The following is a 16,021-nucleotide window of genomic DNA, read 5'->3' on the forward strand; positions in this document are numbered from 1 at the left end:
TGTATTGTATCCAATTCTCTGTGCCGTCAGGTGTTACTGTGTGCTCAGAACATTTCATTCTAGGGCATGTGAATAAATGGGATGCCCCCCATCCCTGTCCCTGCGAACATATTTACAGGGATGATGCAAGGCCAGATGGAGGAGGATGTCCTATGCAAAGGGTCGCCTCTATCACTATCCCAGGAAGGGATGCCGATGCAAGCTCTCCATCTTCCCTTCAGAAGGTGAGAGACTTGCCTTTACAGGTGTTACAGGACATGGAGATTATAGCACACTTCACGGACATTCGTGGACAGAAATGACATTTTAGTGCACGCAGTTGGAAGGCAAATCATCTGCACAATTATGAGTGATCTAAGATTCAGACGTTGTAAATGTGCTTCACTTTGGTCTTATTCAGAAACCAGAAGGCTTTTCTCATTGGATAGCAGAAAGTTTGCACTGTAGCATCTGGGGGTGTGGGTTGCAGTGGTTCAGAGCATGCATCTACCGGGACACCTACTGCAGATCCACCAACACAGAAGCAAAAATGGGGAACCTTGCAGAGTTTTAGAGTAGGAATAAAATTATAAAAACAATAGCTGAAGAAGGCTTGTGTTAGCTAGAATTTGTGCTCGTGTTAGCTAGAATCTGTTGTCTTTGTAATGAATCTCTACAGAGATTATATCTATATAATGTTATATACCCGTTGTGAGGGACACACTCTCATCCTTCCCATGGTACAGTCTGAAAACAGAAACGTAGAGAACATAAGTAACTTGTCCTAAGGTCCCATAGCAAGTAAGTAGCAGAGCTCCCTGTAGGGGTTTGAAAAGAAAGAGTCTGGCTCCAAGTCTAATCACCAAACTAGATGTCCTGTGGTTGGATGGGTCCTCTCCTTGTAAGTCAAACAAACCCACAGTCTGCCCTAGTGACCCCACATGGTTGCTGCCTTGTCCTGCCAAGCCCACAGGGATTATTGGGCACACGTTCTCCTTTTTTGCTTTCAGGCCATGCCACTTAAGCCACAGGCAGAAGTTTATGGGGATGAAATGGAAGACCAGACCCGGTGGGGTCAGAGACCTTTCCTCCAGACCCTTCACCTGTCCTGAGTCTTTTACACCCCACTCCCTCCATCTGCCATCAACCACATGCCCCTTAAAGTTTTGTACTGCCCATTCCACTCAAGACTTGGGTTTCCCTCTGAAGTTTTTGTTAGTTTTGTAACAAAAATCTTGGTGCTGAATTTTAACTTCTGTAGCAGTAGGGCTGCCCTCAGGAAATATCACCCTCTCCTCCCTTGGTCCTCATAACAAAGAAGGAGGGAGTTCTATTCCAGAGGTAGACTGGGGACTGGAGATGCAGTGGTGAGCAAAGCAAACATGGCCCCTGCTCACAGAGTTTATAGCCTAATGGGGAACACAAACATGATTCAAACAATTACACATAAAGGTAAAGCCTACTGTGACGAGTGCCGTCAAGGAAGGGTTCAGAGTTCGATGGGCCCAGAATGGGAAGTTGACCTACTTGGGGAGGTCAAGCAAGTCTTCCCTAAGAAGGTGATACAAAGTGCAGATCTGGAGAAAAAGGAGAGTGTGTCACAGGTAGAAGCTGCTCAGAGGCCCTAGACCCAGGCAGGAAGGAGTGTGGGGACTTTGAGGAACCAAGAAAAGACCAGCATGGCCGGAGAACTGAGGATGGGGATGTGGCAGGTGATGAGGGCAGAGAAGGAAGCAGAGACAAGAGCATGGCCGGCCCATGTGAAGGATTTTGGCTTATATACCTTGACCAGCTCTGGCTTTTCATTAGACTCACCTGGGGAGCATTTTAGAAATGCTGATTCGGATCCCACTCCAGAACAATTAAATCCGGATTTCTGGAAGTGAGATCCAGGCATAAGTTTGTTCATTTGTTTGTATGTTGGTTTGTTGTAAAGCTTCCAGGTGATTTTACTGTGAAGCCAGGAAGGAGAATCATTGCCTAACAGCAATGAGGAAATCATAAAATGTTTAAAAGAGGATATGTGTATTGTGCGTGTTTGGGGGGAGATGGATGTCATCATCAAATTCACATTTCAAAAAGCATCCTTTGTCTAGAACTGTGGAGTTAGGGATGCTAGGAGTTAAGAGGTTTCAGAAAGGAGACCAATTAAGTGACAACTAAATGATGCAACTTTGGATTAGGGTAGCAGCAATGGAAATGAAATGGATAAAGATGAGAGATTTCTACTTGGTTAAACCACTGGGACTGGTGGAATGGTGAAATGATGGACTTGGTACAGGAGAAAAGAGAGAGGGTGATTACCTGGGTTTGGCTTACACAACAGACTGGATAATTGGCTATTTGTTGAGACAAGGTTAGAGTGAGGGTGGGGCTTCAATTTTAGCCTGTGGAGTATGCTTTCCTTCATCGCATGCTTTATTTCTCTTTTCTCCACGTCAGCAATATGTCACTCACTAGTCCTTCCTCTTTATTATTCATTAAAACAAACAGCAGAAACAACAACAACAAAACTGTTGAGCGCTAACAAAGTTCAAGTCATTGGTCTGATTAATCTGCTTTCAAGTGTAACTCGAAGAAGCTTACTAATGAGTAAATAAGCTTTCCTAGTAAATACACATATTTTCCTAGCAAAATTCGATTTCATCTTCTTAAAAATTTTTAATGCTGTGTATTTCTTGAGATGTTTAGTGCCTGCCAAGTGACAGAAGCCCCACTCCAATAAGCTTAAGCAGAAAGAACATCTCATTATAAGGATATAAAGGTATCTCATGGATACAAAGGTGAATGTGCAGGAAAAGCTGAAATCAGGAACTCAGGACTTCATGGTAGCTCTCCTCAGTTCCTCTCTCTGCACATCTGCTTTGTTCTTCTTTCTCTCTCCTCATGACCTTTCTTGTCAATATAAAAGGAAACATGGCAACTGACAGCTTCTGAAGTTTAAGTGTTAGAGCTCAGACTAACTCTTTCAACAGAAAAATACAAAATCCTGAGGAAGGAACTCATTGGCTCAGCTGAGCCACATGTCCTCCTTTGGACCAATCATCCATGGCCAGAAAGTAAGACTTGAGGAAAAAGGGATGGTCATCCCACATTGATTCATATACCCCACTGAACTGTGGCCGAAATGGATGCTTCTGTGATAACCCTTGGGAATTGCGTTGGGACCGGGTTGCAAATCCTGGAGAAGCAGGGACTAGGCAAATAGTGCAAGTTTACCAATACATCCCAATGAGTAAATTAACATGTGTGAGCCATCAGCTCTAACTGAAAACAGTCCCAAGAAGGTTGATAATTTTACAAAAGATTTCCTCTCTGGCCTGGTGTATATACTATGGCATCTGAAGTTTCCAAAATTTCTAGAATTTCATATTAGATAGTGATGTACGCCAATAAATTTGCATTTGTATATGATTTGGACTATGAAGTTTTGAACGGATTCAACAAAGCAACACACTAGTCGTGAAATTATGCTGATTTTAAATGTCATTTGCATTTCTGTAGATAGAAAATTATATAACGATTTCTAGCTCTTTTGATTCTCATTAGTATTTGATTAACACTGACTCCCCAAAGCCCTAAAAGAAGGAGCAGGGGTTGTGATTTCAATTGCTTTTGGGAAAATATGTACTTTGTTCCCTTGGAAATGAAGGAGAACATGTTAAGTGACAAGTCATGAAGAAGCTGGTTTTGACAGTATTCTTTTGAAGCTCTAAGATAAAATGAGGGCTTTGCAAATGACTGGTGATGAAAATGAACAGAAATAGAGATCTCAGCTGAACTTTCTTATGGGTGGGCCTTGAAAAATACTAGGAAATAATCAGGTCGATATTTCCATTCTGACTTCTCAGGGTGGGGCCCCCTTTGCAGACTCTATACCTCACGTATTCATGACCTTTGGAATTTCCCTCAAGCCATTTACAATCCAGTTAGGACTAAATGAATACATGGTTAATAATGTTTATAAAATCATCTATTTTTGAGTGTCCGGTAGACAGTCTACACTAGTTTAGAGAGAAGTCAAGGGCTGGGAGCCCAGGCAGGCTTGAGTGGCCCTGCCCTGGCTGGCCCTCAACAGAATTGTGAAGAAGTAGCTGCCTGTGTACACCTTTATCGGCACAGACTGGGTTTTCTCCCTGTTGGCCTCTCTGTACTTACCTTTAACTTCCTTCTGCATCTGCTGGATGGTCCCTCTGATTTGTTCCAGTCTTGTTCTCAACTCATCTTCAACTAATTCCTGCTAAGGCGCTAACTGAAAATTGAGGGGCAGGACAGTGGGTTGGGGATTTATGTTCTGGACCTGCATCTGCTGTTATCAGTGTCATCTAGGGATCATTTTTCTCATGTCCCCAGACCTCAGTTCCCTCTCCTTGAAGACAAACGAGAAAGAATTTGATAGATGCTAAACTATCTCCCAGATATTAAATTGTTAGTGTACATAACCACAGCCTTCAGGTGTGTTTGTACTTCTAAAAGGTGAGAGAGGGACGGTCTCGCTCCTTCCCCAGTATAGTTCAGAGCAAGGGTCAGCAAACTCTTTCTGTAAAGAGCCAGTAAGTATTTTAGGCTCTGTGGGCCATGCTGTCCCTGTTGCAACTGCTAACTCTGCCAAGCGAGTGTGAAAGCCACACAGATAATGGGAGTTATTTATGAAAATAGGTAATGGGCTGGAGTTGGCCTCTAAGATAGAGTTTGTAAGCCCCTGGTTTAGGAGATGCTGTCTGGGACCAGGTTGCTTCAGTTCAAAGCTCAGCTCTACCAGCTACCTAGCCTTTTGGTGCCAGTTTCCTTATCTGTAAAGTGGGAGGAATGGCACTATGGAGACTAAATGAATTCATATATGTGCAGCACTTGGACCAGTGCTTGATTATGTAATTAGTGTGGTTAACTATCATTCTTCTCCCTCTTTTCAACTTCATGTTGTGTTTCTGCACGCTTTTTTTCTGTTCACGAGTACGGCACAACAACTTTTTCTGCAGGGAGATGGTACTAAGGCAAGAGGCACTCGCCTGCCGGGTGAGGACCTGTCCCCGTAGAGAAACTTCTGTCTTCTGAACTTTCTACTGGTGAACAGTCGTCAGTCTCTCCAAAGCTTCTTTTACTAGAGCAAAAGCATAGGAACTTGGCCTGCCTCAAACTAATGGCTCTTGTGCTCCTTTGTCGGATGCTACTTTGACTCTAAAACAAATGGTCTTGTAGCCTCCTGCAGGGTAGCTCTTGGTAAGCCAAGAAGTTTCTGAACCCCCTTCCAAGAAAGGATGAATAAGGAAAAGCTTGGCAAAGCCACCTCTGTCAAAGTACTGAGCCTCATGATGGGTAGAATACTAGGTTTTTAGTATCACACAGGGATTGGTGAGGGAACGTTCCCCACGTGAGGGGACTATCAGGGCATGCTTTTAATGCGGTCCCACATGGCTTGCAGAAAGGAGGTGGTGTTGGTGGTGGTAGGGCGGGGTTGTGTGCCGACATTCATGGCCAGGTAAATGGTTTGGGAAACAGGTACATATTCTTTTTTCCCCTCGAATTCAGTGACTGAGGAAATAGCAGGAATTGCCATCTCTTTGCCATGGAACTGGGTGTTAAGAGTCTTTTATAGCATTTCAGGTGTAAAGAGGTTTTGTCCTTAGAGCGCATCATCAGCCTGCATGGTTCCTCCCGTTTTTCATGCGGCACAGTGCCTAAGTTACGTACAAGATTATTAATCTTTTACAAGGCCGTTGTTGACAGACCCAGACCCATAATCATGTATACACGTCATGAATCTTGTCTTCCATAAGTCAGCAGTACCTGTTATATTTGGCAAGGGCTCACCGGGCACTAGCTAAACCAGAATCGTACTGTGATGCCACGGGCTAGCCCAGTGAGGCCTACGGCCAGAGTTAGGAGACATAGGTTCTTTTCATGATTCTGTCACTAACTGGCTGTGTGACTTAGAGCATCACCTAAGTCTGTGTCATAGAGACAGTTATCTAACTTCTCTGAGACTCCGTTTCCTTCTCTGAAAAAGAGAGAGTTAAGCTAGATGAGGCAGGCCCTTGCCAACTCTGTGATTTAGGGTTACCCAAGTGGGGAGAGGAGGTGGTCTCACAGGTCTGAAGTTCTCTGTTGATCAGCCTAGATCCTTTTGGGCCCTTTCGCAGTTTCTCCTGGATTGGTAGTGATGCTAGATTAGCTGATAATTGCAATAGTTAGACGGAAAGTTGCCTAGAAGTGGCTGATCACGGATTCAGGGTAAGGAGCGCATCAACCGGAAGGGAGGTGTCACTGAACAATGAGGCAGCACATGCTGCAGTCCTAGAGTCGGAAAGCCCCAGCAGAGATGTTATTCCACTGCTCTCAGTCTATGAAACCCGGGTCAAATCACATAGTCTTCCCGAGTCTGTTGCTTCATCTGTAAAATGGAAATCAGGATGCAGGCTCTGCCTATGACCCAGGGATGATGCATCAGATAAAAGAATTCATGTTCAAGTCCTCTTGAAGCATTAAAATCTGATACAAAAGCCATCATCATAAGCACGGCTCCCTTCTCACAACAGAAAACCTAAGATGTATTTTTCAGACATATTCATGGTTAAAGAAACTCATGCCCTACAAAATATCGTAAGTGAGGAGTAGTCATTCCTTCACAATGCATTTTGTTCATAACTGAAGAAAGGAAATCCTTGTTAACATTGTGATACAGTCACCCAACAAAAGATTCTAAGAATCTTAGAAAATTGGTACTGTCAGAAGATAACCTTACCTGATCTAAAGCGTTTTCTTTGCATACACAGCTTGGCAAGCCCCAGAGAAAAGGCAGTGTGGTAGGGGCTAGTCTGGAGAGGTTGATGGTAATGGGTTTCCTTTATTCTGCGAGGCTGTCTGAATACTCGGGGCTCAGTTCTGTCAGAAACACTGACAGTTCTGGATCCCCTCCAGTGGAGGGAACAAAGGCTGGGGTTTCTTTTGAAAAATTCTTTCTGAGCAGTGAGATTGTCCAACACAGTTTCCTTGATAAAGGGCTCATTATCTATCGGTGTGACTTTGCCCTTAATTTTTATGTTGGCAGTGCCAACACGAGCATATTTAAGCCAATCCTTTTACCCAGACAGCTGTAACAGCACCCTAACAATTTGTGCCAGTGCTCAAAGCTGGGGTGTAGAATATAATCAACTACGGGCGAAATTTCCAATTAGTTGAATCACCAAGAAATATAATGTATCAGCTTGCTTTTCGTCATATTTACACTTTTTGTCATTTTTTAAATGCGAGCCCATTTTAAATTTAAAAAAAAGTAGTCGAATGTTTCAGAATCGCTTCCTTAGCTTAACGGATACATGCTTATGGATCTAAGTGGGTTGATTTTGTTGGAGAAAGGTGGCTCCAGAACTCTGGGAAAAGGTGACCCTCTGAAAGAGAAATCCACATTAACAATGAACATGTGATAAACCAGTCTGAGAGGGAGAGTCTGTCAATGGTGATGGAGAAAATCTTGTATCACCCAAGTCTAAATGAGGTGATTAAATTTTAGCCTCTAAAACTGGAAGGACTGGAATATGATGTTAGCTCAGGAAGCTGAGAGCTAACTAAGCGTATACTATAAGCTTTGTAAAAGATTTTTAATCAAAATGAGGAAGCTTCACGGAGCCTACACAAAGGGGAGTCAGAGAGTAAGAGTGAAATAGAACCAGGTGCAACGTTTGTGATGTGGGACTTGTAAACACTGTGCTCACTAGGGAGGGGCACATTCCAGCGGGTGCCTGGGACACTTCAGTAAGGTTTTCCAAAGCCAGGATGAAACATCCCTCAAGCCTCCCCACCACCATGTACTCTGGATGTTTCTGAGGTTAGAACTCCATGTGTCAGAACTCCATTCCTTTTTAAGGCCAAATAATATTCCATTGCATGTCGGTACCACATTTTGTTCATCCATTCATCTGTTCATGAATACTTGTGTAGTTTCCTCCTTTTGGCTATTGTGAACAATGCTGTTCTGAACATTGCATACAAGTATCTATTTGAATTCCTTCTTACTGCGGTTTTAATTTGCATTTCCCTAATAACTAAAGTTGTTGAGCTTCTTCTATACATGAGCTTATTTGCCATCCGTTTATTTTCTTGGGTAAAGTGTTCAAATCTTTTGTCTATTTTTAAAAACTGTTTTTGCTTTTTAAGAAAATATTGTGTTGTGAGGGTTCCTGACGTATTCTAAATACAGGTCCTTTGTTGGATATATATTTTGCAAATATTCTCTCTAAGATGTGGCTTTTTATTTTCATAACAGTGGCTTTTAAGGAGCAAACATTTCTGATTTTGATGAAATTCAATTTACTGGTTTTCTTCCTTTTATAGTTCATGTTTTTGTGTCCTAATATCTAAGAAATCTTTTCTAAACCTATATTCTCTTTTAGAAGTTTTATAGTTTCGGCTTTTAAATGTAGGTCTATGATCCATTTCCAGTCAAATTTTTTATATGGTAGGATACCAGGATGAAGGTTCATTTTTCCTTGCACATAGCTTTCCAGTTGCTCCCAGCCTGGTGATGTTTTAGCAGCACTCGTAGACTGGCAGCATTTGTGACCCTGTTGCTCCGTCCTCAAGTCTGGCTCTGACTTAGGCCCTCAGAGGTTCTATCTGAACAACACTTGCATTCTATTCCTTTAACAGTTGCACATATAAGAATTTCATGTTGAGTTTCCTTTAAACCTCCAGACCATTCTCCTTTACTGAGTGCCCACTGTGTACCAGGAAGTCTATTATTTGCCGGAGTTATACAAAAATAAAGGTGGCCCTGGCATTCAGGAAAATAACTGCACAAAATTTTGTTTGTGTGTCTCATAGTTTATCAACTGAGATTACTGTGTTGTAATTTTTTTTTTAATCCAGCTTCTTATTACAGGGGATTTTGAGAGCAGATACAGAGTAGAATTAACTGAAACTATCACTAAGTTGGTTCATTTACTTCCATTGCTTGCTGGTTGATTTATTTAGTTTTATTCCCAAAGTATAGAGGACTGAAGAGCTGAAAGAGACAAGAATGCCCAGACCACAGATTATGACCAGGGAACTCTGAGTACAGGTGATTATGATCTTACGTGTTCTCTGGGGGTACAGTCAGGAAGTTGCCTCTCCTTCTAATACCTCAACGTGGTTAACAGCAGGTACAAGCTCAGAAATAACAGAATGAGAATTCTAAAACTGTTGGCCTTCTGAATTCTCCCTCTGCTAGGAAGCACTATTCCAGCCAATAATTTTTTTTCATGCTTCTCTTAATATGTGTTTAACCTGGTTAGCTCACAAAGAGGGGAACATTTTCAGCTAAGTAATACAAAGATTGATTTTTCTCCCATTTCAGTTATCAGGGCAGGAGATAGGGAAAATAAAAATACTGGACAAAATTCCAGAGTGTTTTGCCCCAGGGCTGCTAGCACTGGTATCTCACCCATTACCAGTTCTCAGCCATTGAAGGCCTGCAATGTTTGGTGTTGTAGAGAACAGAAGACTCAAAATACATGATCCTTGAGAGCAACAGTTTGACCTTCCAACAAGCCCGTTCTCTTCTTGGGTGTGCTTCCTTTTTTTTTTTTTTTTTTGGCCCACTTAATTTTGTGATGTACAGCGTCCTAAAACTATAAACTACTGGTTGTCATAACGCTTATGTGGCCTAACCCAGGTTTCAAAAATTGTTGAGTGAATTGCCATCATTTAATAATTGGGAAACTGCCCAGTAAAAATCTGGATTTCCAGCTTCTCTCTGAGAATTGGGAGGCCTGGCAAATCTGGGCTCACATTCCTGCGTGGCCACAGTCAGCTAAACTCTAGTACCAGCTGCTCCCTTTAAGACCAGCCATTTGGGCTCCAGTCTCTCCACTGCTGGCTTTCCTGATGGTACCTTTCCTACCTGGATTCTTCAAGATGGTGGTTCTTGAACCTGGCTCCAAACTGTCAGGAATCACGTGAGGAACTTTAAAAGCTACTGATGCCTGTGTTGCAACCCCCAAAGATTTTGATATAATCCATCTGTTGTGTAATCCAGGCACTGGGATTTTTATAAGCTCCCCAGGCAATTCCAAAATTGAGGGCCCCTGTGTAAGAGCATCTCGAAGTTTAGCTTGCATATGAATCACCTGGGGACCTTATTAAACTGCAGATTGTGATTCAGCATGCATGTCTGGGATTCTGCATATCTAGCAAGCTCCTAGATGGCGTCAGTGCTGCTGGTCTATGAGAAGTAAGGCTCGAAGGCATTTGTCTTTGTTGTTTTGTTTTGTTTTGTTTGCGGTACGCGGGCCTCTCACTGTTGTGGCCTCTCCCGTTGCGGAGCACAGGCTCCGGACGCGCAGTCTCAGCTGCCATGGCTCACGGGCCCAGCCGCTCCGTGGCATGTGGGATCTTCCCGGACCGGGGCACGAACTTGTGTCCCCTGCATCGGCAGGCGGACTCTCAACCACTGCGCCACCAGGAAAGCCCTTTGTTTTATTTTGATTTTGAACCCTAAACTACAGACTTAGGTTTCAAGTCTAATGGACGCTTATTCTAGCACTCACATTATTGAAGTAGCTGGAGTGATGGTGGCAAATGAGAATGTACTACTGGTCCTCTTTGGGAGGGTACATCTCAGCTTGCTGTGGCCACTGAAAACCTTTTGGTGTTAGGGGTCCTTAACTCCCATAGGTCTGCCTTCCAAACCACCTTTGCTGTCACCAGTGATGCATGACAGCCCTCTCTCCCTCTGGCAAACTGTACCTCCTTTGACATTTTGAGCTCTTTGATGGTGGGACCGCTCTCATCCACCAGTTCCGCCGTTACTGATTGCATGGTAGTGTTTGTGCGTTTATTTGAGCATTTTATTGCAGTGGTTTCAGTTTGTGTTCCCAGATGCCTTAGGCCTGGAGCAATGGTTCTCAAACCCTAGCGTGCCACTTGGAAGGTGTATTAAAACAGACCCATAGGCTCCGTCCCCAGTATGTCTGATTCACTGAGGAGAGAATTTGCATTTCCAGCAAATTCCCAAGAGGTAATGCCATAGCTGGTCCAAAGACTTAGAGGCGCCCTTGGTCTCACCACATGGCTTCTCATAACAGTTACGTTTTTGGAGTCCAGATAAGATTTGATTAAAGGAAAAGGTTATTTTTAAAAATTTTGAATACTGCTGTTTTGGTGACTTTTGCTTTAATTATTTCATAGAAATTAATAGAAAATAAAAATAGATAAAAATTTGAATATTAGTGATATGGCGGGGAGGTATCAATTTAATAAAGATGAAACAAAGACTAAACTTATTCAATTATGGAAAGAGAGCCATACTGTCCTATCATGGAACACTCTTTGGACTTACACTATGTGTTCAAATATGACAGAAACACATTAAAGAAAAAAACAACATATACTGGAAATAAGTTGTTGAAGTCTATCTAGAAAAGGAAGCTTGATTAAGGATTTCATGCTATTTTTAGGTTTGGGGGGAATAGAACCCCATTATAGCAGTATATAAATGTCTTTCCAGGAATTCATCGTGTATAAAAGGAGACAGCTGGTGAGGTTTCTTCAGACGCAAGCCTAAAGGAAATACAGCAAACGTCACAGCAGTTACATCTCAGCTTATTGGACCGGATCAAAGTAACTATCTCACAGGGTGAGACACCTCATTTCATTTATAAAGCTCAGGCAAACAATATATGAGGTCCTTCATTTCACAGGATGGGTGGGAACCATGTAGCTTAGTAAACTTCATATTTACTTTTAGATGAAGTGGATTCTTAAACAAGACAAGTATCTGTCTGCTTTTGTATCTCCACTTCAAGAAATATGCTGTAATAACAAAAATGCAAGGGCCTGAAGACTCTAAAGTAGAACTAACTTGTCCGTTAGAATGTGAGTCACCTTTAAGAATGATTATATTTCCTTAGGACAGTCAATAAATTTCAGGATATTCTTTACTTCCAACGCCCAGAGGAATAAAGCACCAAATTCAAAGTTTGACAAAAGTCTAAGTGCTTGGTTTAAAAAAAAAAAAAGTAATATTCTTGCAAGGAAATTGGGAAAAGGGCTCTAGGGCAAGTAGGCTGGGCGGGTGCAGGTCTCAAAACCACAGAAGAGGAATCTGGGAAGAGCTTTTTAAAAAGCGGACTCAACATGTTTTCACGGGCGAAAGAGGAACAGAGGGTGCTGGCATCCCATCCTACTGTCAGAGGAAGGTTCGAATCAACGTCAGATTTTTCTTGAGCAACTAAAATAATGACGACTAGCTGAAGAGTGTGCATTTGAAAATTAACAAATTTAAGGAACCGTACAAGTCACATGAGTTTCCTCCACCGACCCCATGAGCAACCAAGGGGCCACGGTCTGCCTGAGCGACCTACATTTGCTCTGTCATCTCAGGACTGCGAGGGATCAGCCAGCGTGCGCCCTCCTCATAAAACTCTGCCCTGCTGGCGGGCCGGGCCGGCTCCCGGTGGCGGCAGTGCCAGCCAGGCTCCTGGAGTTCTAGGCAGGCTGCGGGCGCTCGTCCCTCCGCTTCACCCTTTCACCCCTCCTTCACCCCCAGGCGCTACGCGGGGTGGCGAGGATTTTCCGCCCACTCCCGCGGCCGCGCTGGCGAGGCCATGAATTGCAGGGCCTCCCGGCTTTGGCGAGCCTGGAATCCGAGTCCTCCCCGTCCCGGCCACTCCGCTGGCGCGCTGGGGGCTCGAAAGAGGCTGGGGTTTGTTTCAAGACACTGCGTTTAGAGACGCAGCTTCTAAGTCTGAATTTGTCCTCGATCTTCCCCAGACACGCCGCCTCTGGTCTCGAAGACGCCCGGCAGCCGGCTCGGCCGCAGGCAGGCAGTAGCCTGGCCGGCCCGGAGGGCGCAAAGCCAGAGCGCTCGGCCCGGCAGCCCAGGGCATCCCCGCGGCTGGGGGCGGAAGGCGAGCCCGGCAGCAGGAAAGGTTCGCAGGGCCGGAGCTCCACCCGGCTGGCCGCCGGGCTCGGGGGCCCGCAAAGTGAACGGCGGCGGCGGAGGGCGCGGGGCCAGCGGAGAGGGGCGGAGACGCGGGCGCCGGTTGGCGCGGGCTCGGGGGCGGGGCGGGAGGGGCGGGGCCGGCCGCCGGGCGCTGGAGCTGCCGGCGCACGGAAAGGAGTCGCGAGCAGCTGGAGCGGAGTTGGAGGAAGCGGCGGCCGCGGCCGGGGCGGCGGGGAGCGGGTCGGGAGACGGCGAGCTTGGGTCGGGAACGGCTGGCGGGTCGGAGCCTGGTCAGGGGCGCATCGGAGCCGTGCGCGCAAGAGGCTGCCGCTGCAGCCTGGGCCCCGCAGAGGAAGGAAGCCGGCCGGCGGGGGAGGTAGGCGGCCGCAGCGAGTCCGGGTGTGTGCTCGGGAGGGGGAGGCGGTGCGTGCGCGCGCGGCTACCGCCGCTCTCTTCCTGTCACCAGCAGCCGCTTCTTCTTCTGCAGAGCCGAGCCGGGGGAAGCGAGCCGGCCGCCGTCCTCCCTGCCGCCGGCATCTCCCGCCCGCCGTGCAACCGCGGGCCCTACTCGCGGCCAGCGTCCTGCGTGCTCCCGGCCACCTCGCGGCTCCCGTTTCCCTAGTCCTCTTCCGAGCGGGTTGTGCGTGCCGCCGGGCGCATTCGTCCCTGGAGTTGCAGGCGAAGTCGGGCTTCCGCCACCCCTCCGTCACCTCACGCTTCTGTGGGTCCCCACTGTCGCCTTGCTGCAGTTTTCCGGCGCCTTTCAGCAGAGGAGAGCGCCCTGATCGCTGCCTTTGCGTTAGCGGGAAGGAGCTATGCCTTCTACCGCGCCCTCCGGCTGCACCCGCGTTGCTGCCCGGGCCCTTCCCCGGGGCGAGCGGGGCGGCGGGGGTCCCCGGAGCTAGCCCCCAGCCCCCGCCCTCCGAAGTTCGCCTCCCTCCTCTTCCGGGGTGGAGGAAGTGCGCCTCGGGGCGGCCGGTCGCTGGGACCCTAACTCGGCGTGTGGTGCCGACCGGGCCTGGGCAGGTTGTTGGAGGCAGACTTAATGGGGTCTTGGAACAGCCCGGAAATCCAGGTTTTTTGTAACGCGGGGCGAGGCTGGAGGGACCGGCCCAGCAATATGGAGCCGGCTAGAGAGAGCGAGAGAGCGTGCAAACCCGAGCTGAAAGATCGTGGGGAATTGTCTGGAATCCACAGTTCTCACACTCACTTCCCAAGGACAGAAACTGCCCCGCAGATCACAAGACAAAGAGAACAGGAAAGCTCAGGCCAACCGCTCCAGTGCAGAAATGTACTTTGGTAACCAGAATTCGATCATGAAATGTAAGGGTGTGAGCGGAATGGCTGTTACATGTTGAATGCAGAATGTGTGTGGACTGGATTTGGGGAAATTCTTCTGCTTCTCTGGGCGCAATTAAGATCAGAAAGGTCTCACTTACACCGTTAATCCCTGGTTGGAGCTGCAGCACTGTTGGTATCTGAGTATGAGTTACTCTGTTTGGGGGTTTTGTGACTTTAGAAGTGATAGGGGTTTGGGGGGCTTTTTTTTTTTTTCAGTTCTTTTCCTCTTTGTCAGTGCGAAGTACGAATGGATAAAGCAGTTCCGGGTTTTGAATGCAGCATAAGATTGTCATTTCAGTGTGATGGGGCTGGAGTTTTAGTTGTTAGGCGGGACATTCACAAAGTAAGTGACCCAGGGGTTGTGTGGAATGGTTTTTGTTTGTTTGTTTTTTAATATTTCATTATCTTGTCTTGCGTTTGGCAGCTTTAAAGATGGTTAGGTATTAGCTAGAAAAGGTCAGAGTAGGAAGACAAGTTTATTTCTGAGACAGGCTATCAGTAATGGGGCAGATCATCAGGAATTTGATGACTTCTGCACAGAAGGCCGCAAACATCTTTTATCGTTGGAAGAGAAAAAAAGCACCCTCATAGCCATAATTTTTTGATAGATTACACTGCCTTGAAATAAACAGCTTTCAAAAAGCATAGATGATAGTCTTCTTAGAAACAAAAGTTCTTAAACTTTGGGAATGTTTTGGTCATGACAAAGAAAATACCCTGAGTGATTTTGGGGGGGATCCCTCTTCAGTTTGGGAAGGTGTGTTTGGTTCAGAATCAGGCTTAAACTGGAAAGGCTGGTGGAGGAGGCTCCCTGCCTTGCAGAAGTGTTGGGTTATGTCACTGCTGGCCTCTTGAGCTTTTATATGACAATTGCAACTAGAGAGTTGTACTTTTTCCATAGAAGTGTATAGATTGTTGTGGTTGGAAGAAAGTTTTATATATCTGATACTGGCTTTCAAAGTGTGATGTGCATTTGCTTTATAACTTTCATCTTGATTTGGGACCTGTTCTTGTCAGTTGCATAGCAGATAATTTGCATTGTACACACTACTATCTGCTGTTTTATCTGTTTTTATAAAATGACGGTATCACTGTGTCTTTTCACCTCTGTGATGCTGATAGCCAGTGTGAAAAAGCATTTCACTTCTCATTGATTAATTATATTGTCTTTCCATAGCTGTTTCTTTAAATTTCACTTCATTAAGAACAGTAAATCCCCGCAACATTAAGTTGGTTTTGGGAAACAGAAGTGGTACAATAAGTCATAGGTGATACGTATCTTGGTTACTGACAGTGATGATGGTAGTACGCATTTATTTGCTGGAAATGTTAAGTGCGTCTAAGCTGGTTTTTGAAGGGTTTTGGTATCTTCAGTGCAAGCCTGCTCCACTTACTCAAATTTTGTGTTATGAAGAGTGTTGCCCATATATTTAATTAAAATTTTCCATGAATGCCCCGTAATTCTTAGGCTAATATGTTCGTCAGAATCTCCTTTTTTTTTCTTAGGTAGTTCAAGGGAGTATTCTAAAAAGGCATCCACTCTGAAAGGTTGTCCACACACTCATTAAAACAGAAACAATTCTAGTTCAGCTCTCATTGTGTTTGCATTTTGTCATATGCAAAATGAGTTTTAATGAATAAAGAGATGGTCAGTGAGCACATTGAAAATAAAATGATTTCATGGTCAGGTAGAATATAGAAAGCTGAGATCATGTTTGCATTTGGTGTTTTGCTTTTAATTCTCCCACAACTGGGGTATACACAATGCAGAAGAAAAAG

General features: G+C 45.3%; 1 protein-coding gene across 23 annotated transcripts in view; it reads left to right on the forward strand.

Annotated features, from left to right (window-relative positions):
• PIK3R1 (phosphoinositide-3-kinase regulatory subunit 1) overlaps nucleotides 1-16,021 on the forward strand; it is a 959,753-nt gene that overhangs the window by 859,832 nt on the left and 83,900 nt on the right. For 2 of the 23 annotated variants that reach the window (XM_079916403.1, XM_079916419.1), the window contains exon 14: nucleotides 11,465-11,593. The exons of 17 other annotated variants lie outside the window; for them this stretch is intronic. The gene's annotated coding sequence lies outside the window, so the exon portion shown is untranslated. Of the gene's footprint in view, nucleotides 1-8,963; nucleotides 9,038-11,464; nucleotides 11,594-13,166; nucleotides 13,278-13,987; nucleotides 14,193-16,021 lie in introns of those variants that run through there. 4 more of the 23 variants (XM_079916421.1, XM_079916422.1, XM_079916413.1 and 1 more) reach the window with 4 other exon arrangements.

The sequence above is a fragment of the Stenella coeruleoalba genome (genome assembly GCF_951394435.1).
Source record: "Stenella coeruleoalba genome assembly, chromosome: 3".
Classification (NCBI taxonomy): Eukaryota; Metazoa; Chordata; class Mammalia; order Artiodactyla; family Delphinidae; genus Stenella; species Stenella coeruleoalba.